The sequence below is a fragment of the Montipora capricornis genome, chromosome 9 (assembly GCF_036669925.1).
Source record: "Montipora capricornis isolate CH-2021 chromosome 9, ASM3666992v2, whole genome shotgun sequence".
Taxonomy (NCBI): domain Eukaryota; kingdom Metazoa; phylum Cnidaria; class Anthozoa; order Scleractinia; family Acroporidae; genus Montipora; species Montipora capricornis.
The window spans coordinates 32,636,159-32,644,752 of NC_090891.1; the positions used below are offsets into that span (position 1 = coordinate 32,636,159).

Here is an 8,594-nt window from a genome sequence, read left to right on the forward strand (position 1 = left end):
CTAGTTATATGATGACCGCACTGATCCAGTGTATTTGAGGTGAACAGTAATTATTGAAACTGTGATTCCATATTGTCTTAGGAGTTTAGTTTGGATACCCAATGTAATTATCTAAAACAATTAGAAAAAAATTTAAACGAAATTGAATCACGACCTGGACTTGTTCTTGTTGTTGTTGATAACGTAACTGTTCCTAATTTATACATGTATATGCACAGTCAAACATCAATTATCCGCACGTTGATTGTCAGGATTTTTTGTTTTGTTAAAATTTGTTCGTGAATATTAATGAATGAGGATGTTCAAGGCGATTTTCCTTCCACCAAAACCTTGAAAAATGCTACTTAAAAGCATTTCTCCTTCTGAAATGCATTGTTAGGGATGTAGTCAACATGTTTACAAACGTTACTGATGATACCTCCAAAAAATACATCAGTCAGTTTTGCAGTCCTCAGAGTAGACTGAGAGTGGTCATTGCCACAGTAGCTTTTGGGATGGACATAAACTGCCCTGATGTCTCCCAAGTCATTAGATCTCCTTGCCGTCTTTCAAATTATGCTCAGGAATCTGGCAGGTGGGGAGGGATGGGACACAAGCAGTAGCCAAATTATATTACTCAAACAAAGAGTTTGGGATCTGTTCTTCCAAGTTTAACAGGAAGACAACAAAGTACCAATCTGAAATCTGTGATCTTCTGAAAAAACAAATTGTGGAGAACTGTGAGACTGTTTTCACCACAGAAGATGTTCTCCAGAAAACAGATGTTTTAGACCCTATTTGGCTCAGAATATCATTGACATTGTGGAAATGGAAGCAAACCCTGACATCCTGGTCTAAAAGTTAAAAAGTCCAACAGTGAAATTGTCTAGTCTGTTGATAAAACCCAAACTTCATAATCCAAAAATGTATCTTGGGTAGATGTAAGTGAAGTAGCTGTGAAACATTGAAAAAAAAAACATGAGGCTTTGTTTATATGACCTGGTGCAAAGTCAGGATGTTGAAACCCTGTTTTTCACAAAGGGTCATGTTCACCCAAAAGACCTTGTGCACTGAGGCTAGTTTCCCACAGTGGGAACATCTCTTAAAGGAATTTGTGAAAGCCTGATGGCACATCCAACCAATAAGGATGTTGTATTAATTTTTCAATGGTAGAGCCATTTCAGACGAACGCGAGCACAAAGTATTTCAAGTGAACATGTCCAATTAATATCACTACCTACCCTCAAAGACCTTCTTTTCAACAATAACAGTCACTCCTCATCAGAATCAGATTGATCAGAATCAATTTCTGGCCCACCATACAAATATTGACCATTGGAAATTTTTTTGACCAATTTTGTTATCCACCTCTTCAATTCTCCCATGTCAAGACACTCCAAGAGGTTTTGAGGGTGGTTAGGAAATGTAGAGTGACATCGTCTTGGAATTTTACTAAACACATCTTGCTGGGACAATTCCCTAAACATGATTTCAACATCATCAGCAGAGCTCATTGTGCTTTGTCCTTTAGATTGGGGAGTGACACCTAAGACTCTGTCAATATTGGTTAAAATAGTTTGTCCCTTTGATTGTGAATGACAATATCTCAGTCCACTTGTTTCATTTAGATTTTTTTGAAGCCTTGCAAAGTGCATGGTCTTTAATATCTCGAACCTCGTGCCCAACCCTCTTATCTATTGGAATGCATCCACCTCGCTTTCCAGTGTCATTGAAGTACTTGCCCCATTTTAACTTTGCATATTTTTCAAATAATCACTTATGTGATTATACTAAAACAATTATTTACCAATATTCACCTCACCTTTGGCAAATAATTGTTAATTATTGACTTCAAATAGTACTCAATCCATCGAACAGGATATCCATTCAGTTGTAATTTTCCAACTGATAATTTTTTACACCTAAGTTAAGCATAACACTTCAGCTTTCAATAAATACGGAATACTCCAACTTGAAGCTCTATAATATTGACAGTCTAGATAATACATGGTTAAACTACTGACATAATAACACTGGTTTCCACTTTTCAGTAATAATAATAATCCTCCCACTGTTGATCTTGTGAAGCCACTCAGTCCTTTGTCCTCAAGTGGTAGATCTCATTGAACCACCTGAATTTTTTTAGGTGTCTGTAAACAACAATAATTTGCTTAATTGGTGTGAGGATCACTTCTCTCTTTTATCTAAAACCCACAATTCAAATACATGTATACACTCATTTCATTTATCACTGACAACTCTGTTCTCCAATTTTCAAGTTATAACTTTCTTACTTGATTGAAAATTATGATTTTACAAACTGTGCAGTAAGATTTACATGATAAGTAAATAAACATTATATTTGTATAGAATGTAAAAAATTAAATCCCATGGGCTAGTGCTTTGGGGCATCCAGTTTATATTTTATGTATTCATTTATCCATGCTACAAGTATTTATTTCTTTAGTGTGCATTGCTCAATGATGTTAGAAAGATAAAAAAGTTCTTAATAAATAATATAAATACAACACATGTATTTATTTCATCTTTTTGTGCACAATCAAGTTTTACAGTACATGTGACTTTTTATGTGCAAGGAATGACACCAAAAAAGGTCAATTTAATATTTTGTCCCCTCTAAACAGAAATATTGTGGTATAATTTCTCTTTGATATTTCCATGTTTTTTGCAGTTTATACTACAAGTTGCCCTACGCCAAGAATAAAGTAAAGAATAAATGTAATGAACAAACAATGGTGCGTAATACTCCATCATGCAAAATTAATGTATACCAATTAATTATACCAATTAATTATACCAATATGGGGACATTATTGATATGATAGCTAAATGAAAAATTAAAACCAATTCACAAAACTTCATTGCAGTACAACCTGAAACCCCTATGGCGGTAACCACCACATCATTCTTTACTTTTACTAATGTACAGATTTCTTGAAAACATTATCATTACTTTTCAATAATAATTTGCTGGTAGCATAAATAAGACTTGAAGGAGTCACAATTAATCAAGGATAAAATAGGGAAAGATATTGTTTACGTCTCCTATTGTCATTAATGTGCCAACCAGAGCCTCACTGGCTGTCGAGACAAAGGAGCTTTTGTTCTTGTGGTTGGCACATTTCAATAACAAAAGCAATGTTCATAAACAGATATCTCCCCTATTATCCAATAAAGTAATAAGTTCTTATGTACTAATTGATCCCTTTTAGCAATTTTTTTTAAAATCAAGTATACCCTTATGATTACTATATAATTATGAATATTATTTAGGTTTCATTGAATGAAAGAACGCTGATTTTTAAAGTTAGTATGTACAGGTCTTGAGAGTGTTCGCATATGCAAGTCAAATACACGCAGTGAACTAAGCAAGAATTCACCTTTCGTCTCACAGTTAGACGGAATTCCACCCGACATATCTGTCGCGATAAAATTGAAAACAGATGTTCTTTAAAAGAATTCAAAACATCAGGTTTTCAGGTTTTCAGGTTTTATTATGTATTTTGCATAAAATATCACAAAACTATGCAATGCTCGCAGTTAGCAATAGCTAGTCGAGGCGAGCATTGCTTACAATAAATATTCCAGATAAAATGGTTACAAATACATAACTACACATTCACATGAAAATAAATAAATAAAATAAAATAAATTAGTTTTAGAATACAGTTAGTGCAGTGGAGAACAGCTTAAAACTTGTACAGTATAACATAAATAAACATGAAAAAAGTAGCTTAAATTGAATAAATAAATTTTTAACTACCTGACATACTAAACTAAGGAGTCAAAATTTGCCAATATTATCGACACATCAATGTAATCATCATATTTTAGCAGTCTTTGTAAGAGGATATCATCAACATTATTTTTGAAGTTAGATTTTGACATCTGGCGGACTTCACGATAAAGAAAGCTAAACGATGACTCAACACATACCTCGAGCTCCTTCCATTGATTCGCTGTACGAGCATTCGAATTCTACTTAGATTGAATCGAAGCCTTCGAGATCGAGGATTTCACTTAACCTCGTTGTAACATTTTCTGCAGATAGCACTCTCTTCCCAACGAAGGACTTTGCTGCCATACGCTCACTTACATGGAGAAATAAAAGCTGTGAACTTGTAATAATGAGCTTACTCTAAAAGAGCGTTGCTTCCCCCAGCAAACTAAAAGGGTTGCTTACAAAAAGCGTAAATAAAGAAAAAAATCCCGCCATTTGAGGTTTAAGAGACCGCCTTCAAGTTATAAAACGAACGATGGAAGAAGCACAAGTTGAAATCATCGCTTCGAACGCCATTTTTGTTTACATCAAAGTGCGCGGTGTGGAAACTGGATGCTACAATTTTCAACAGCCAATCAGACAAAAGTCTCCTTTGTTCTATTTTTTGCAATCTGATTGGCTCGTTCCGAGCATGCGCTTGCAAGTCCGCCTGGGTTCCAGGCCCATTTTGAGAGCGGGGTAAGAGGGAGTCCCGGAACAGGACTAGATTGGCCATGGAAAGGGGAAGTTTCGAAAATGTTGTGGGGTTGATTGCAGGCGGTTTCTCGTTCCTTCTCCTTGCCCCCTCCCCCTTCGCTTGCTTTTTGCGTGACCATTTACATTCAACACTCTCGAAAGTCACCCCCGGTGGAAAGAAGCTTCTAAAATTCACCAAATCGCCTACGCAGGCTACCAGCTGTCAGGCCAAACACACCAGAATTCCTTGCCAAAATATTTTGTTCACGTGGCTTTTAAAGTGCTACTATGTGAAAAAACCACTTCCTCTTTTTCTTCAGATTTTGAAAGCGTGTTCGCTTAACACCTAACTGGCAAAATTTTGAGCTTTGATTTTTATCCAAAGGCTGTTTATTTTGAGTGTAAGTTTTGAATTTCACGGTCCGCCGTTCAAAACTGACCGATTGGCCCTCAGAGGGTTGGATCTAGGGAAATGACGTCATTTACTCACTAGCTTAAAATTTCAGCTTGTAAATGCATTTTATTATATATGCAAAACCCGGGTTTAAAAGTCTGAAAGCCCGAAACTCCCATGCTGCATATTAATTCAGCCGCGTACACATGCATTGCATTCTTAAACTAGTGAGTCTTTGACGTCTTTTTCTCCTCGACCCAGCTATCTCAAGATTTCAAAGCTAGTAATGGAGTACCAATAAATTAGAAAATTCCAGTTAAAATAAACAGGTGTCTTTTTAAAATTAGAAGTTAAAACTTGTGTCACTTAGTGTTTAGTTAACATAGTTTTGAAATCCAAAGAAAAAACACAATTATTTTTTTGGTCGTAGTAGCACTTTAAGCATACTTGGAATTAAAAATTGGTAAAATTGTTAGTAGTTCAAATGTCGTGTATTTCTAACAAATACGCTGTACTTACCATATGGAAGACAATGACAAATATGGCTTGACGCCCGACCCCGCATTTGCCAGGGGACACCATGCAACAGACATTCTTGTTTGTCCCCAGAAGCACTCGTTTTAACGTACTGTTGCGAGTTACTCTGGTTGCAAAGGGAAATTCGAATCTTTTCAGTGGCTAGGAAAACCTGAATGCGCAATAAAAATTAAGTGGCAAATTGCTGCGCACTTCCTATTCGAAAGGCGGGTTTGGGGGTAGGGTCGTACCTCTTGTTGAACACTATATTTCATTGGCTGTATAGTGTCGTACTTCCTACTTTTTTTCTGTGCTAAATCCGTTGTTATCTTTGTTCGTTCTATTGTTCTCTTGGCCAGTCCTGAAGAAAATTGAATGAGGTACGACACGACCCGGATTTTTACGCCCTATTGACATTCTCGTTCCCAAAGATGAATTAAGCTCGCAAAAAATGTCGGCTAGTACGTCGACAACGCCCAAAAAAAGTAGTGCATCAGTTTCCTCGTAACCAAACCCAGGGGAAAAAATACACAGGCAGTCTCGTTTCTGTACATCGACTGCATTCATTAAGGATCTTTCTGTTCCCTTTTTAATAATAAATTTTATAATTTGAGTGAAATTAGTGTCTTTTTCAAATAGTAATAAAAGCAAGGTGACACACGCTAACACCAACCCGGTGTGGCCAACACATCACGCATGCGCACAACCATTTCACCCGGTCAATTAGCAGCCATGGACAGCTGTTTCGGCCTTTTGAGCCTCATCAGCATGGCGTAGCTAGCATACCAGGCGGGTGTGTTTAGCACCCTTTAGAGTGGCAGCTTCACATGCCAAACATGTGGTAAGCTGGGTTGGGAACAGCAAAACTGTTCTCCCACGGCAAGCGTGTGGGAAGGTGGATCACATTAAGAGATCGGTGTGTCACGTAAATTAAAAATAGCAATAAAAGCAAGGTGACACACGCTAACACCAACCCGGTGTGGCCAACACATCACCCGCCTGGTATGTTAGCTACGCCATGCTGATGAGGCCCAAAAGGCCGAAACAGCTGTCCATGGCTGCTAACTGACCGGGTGAAATGGTTGTGCGCATGCGTGATGTGTTGGCCACAACGGGTTGGTGTTAGCGTGTGTCACCTTGCTTTTATTGCTGCTCTTTTTCAAAGCTTCATCCGGCACTGTCACTCCCTCCCTAAGATACACATCTAAGCATGAGCAAATACATTCTCAGCTATTCCGCATGCACTAACGGATGTCAGAAAATTTCTGCCATCTGGGAACGAGATTGGCTTACGTAAAGAGCGCGTTGGTGTTCTATGAAATTTGCACATGCGCAGACCAAATCCTTAGTAAAATCCAGGATAAAAATTGGAAGAGGTAGTGGTACCTCTGGGCGCGTTGCTAGAGCGCTGCACCTTGACGATTCACCCAGAGAGTGAGAGAAATGTTGGCTCCTAAACGTTATGTGACAGATCTCTTTCTTACCGTAGCTCGATTAGAAATAGGGACTTTAAGATACGCTGACTACGGACCACGGACTACGGACGGGAGGTGTTTGGGACTGGGGCAAGACACTTGGTTCTCCCCTGAGCCACCTTCGAGAGCTCAAGACGGAGAGTAGTTGTAAAGCTTTGCGTAGTCAGCAAAGGCTGCAATAGTGGCCGGAAAGAGAGAAAAACCAATTCATTCTATCAAAATGAAGACAAATACAGTTTCCATTTCAATTTTGAACCAATAGGTATTTGTCGTGGTATGATTTTTGTTTGGAGCAACGTTCTAGGCAAAATAATTCGGAAGAGTTTGGCGGTCTCGATTTTGAATGAAAGGTGATGTTAACCAGGTGATCTGGTGACGTAATTCGGAGGACTGGGGAGAAAAATTTTAACGCCGTATGCCACAAGCGCACGCGGCCTTAGGTGTTGTTTCCAAGCTCCCTGCAGTATTGCCATCGCCAAAACGGCAACAGATCATTACGTGTCTACCACATTTCCTGTTACTGAATGAACATTCAAGTAGACCCGAAGAGATCTAACCTCGCCTCTGCCATGTTGAATTCGAAAGTAAGGCCGCACGCGGTTGTGGGATACGGCGTTAAAATTCTTCTCCCCAGGCCTTCGAATTACGTCAACAGATCACCTGGAAAGGGCAAATGGCGGAAACCATACATATTTTGCTTAATTTTATCAAGTTAATGGATTCAATGGTGTCCCTTTACATACTACCTAAGTACTTTAGCCAGTACGCATTTTATTTTGTTCTCTGTCTCGAGATTCGGTTTGAGGAAATATTTTGCCTTAATTTTGATGACCATTTGAATTTATCTCGCTCGGCTGGTGGAAATGGAGTGCTTTAACGTCAGTTTGCAAGACATTTGTTTGTATACTACTTGTAAAGGCGAGCACTGCTGCCTTGACCGTTGCACGTAGTCTGTAGTCCAGTAACTTAACTTAAGGGCCATCAGCTCTGTATCCAGTGTGCCAAACTTGGGGTTCACGTGTCCAACGGTAGTCCGTAGTCTGTTGTCGGTGTTTCCCAAAGTCTAGAGTCCCTAATAAGCGACTAAGTGAGTAAGTGAGTGAGCTCGAGTGAGCGAGTGAGTAAGCGAAAGCTCGTTAAATGCAAATGTGCCAGATATGAGGTATTCGTTCAATGGTAATGTTAGTACATTATTAGTACAGAGAAATTGGGTAGGGGTGTGCGGCCCGCTTCCCAAAACCCTTACCCTATTTATGACCAAAATCTGCGATTTTCCCTACCCTATTTATGACCTGACCAAAAATTTGATACCCAAAATGACCTGACCCTTAAATCAATACCCTGGTGCTCACCTGCTTTATAATAATTATTATTTCCCTAGTTCAGACCAATGTTAAAGGCAATGTTTATCTGCTTTTATTAGGTAGGTTACATGATAAAGAAATAGCTTCTAAATAAAAAACGAATTCAAGACTAGAGTGCAAAAATGGATACCCTATTTATGACCAAAATGGCCGAAAAACCCTACCCTTTGGGGCCGCACATACCTATATAGCCCATATAAGGGAGTACCCCCCCCCCCCCCCCGGATTCACTCCACGGTATGAACTTTAAGATCGAACACATTATAGGATAGGATAACTTTATTTAGACACGGCAAACTCATCAGTCACAACTATAAAAACCTAATTAATTACCATAGTTATTACAAATTATACAACGACAACAACTACATTATTCAAAATTGCTCTAA

General features: G+C 38.6%; 1 long non-coding RNA gene across 1 annotated transcript; it reads right to left on the reverse strand.

Annotated features, from left to right (window-relative positions):
* Nucleotides 1–1,855: 1,855 nt before the first annotated feature.
* LOC138016338 (uncharacterized) lies at nt 1,856–4,310 on the reverse strand. The gene is made up of 2 exons (XR_011125770.1): nt 3,937–4,310; nt 1,856–2,129 (listed from the first exon to the last, which is right to left on the reverse strand). It is a non-coding gene; the product is annotated as an uncharacterized lncRNA (long non-coding RNA).
* Between the last annotated feature and the right edge of the window lie 4,284 nt (nt 4,311–8,594).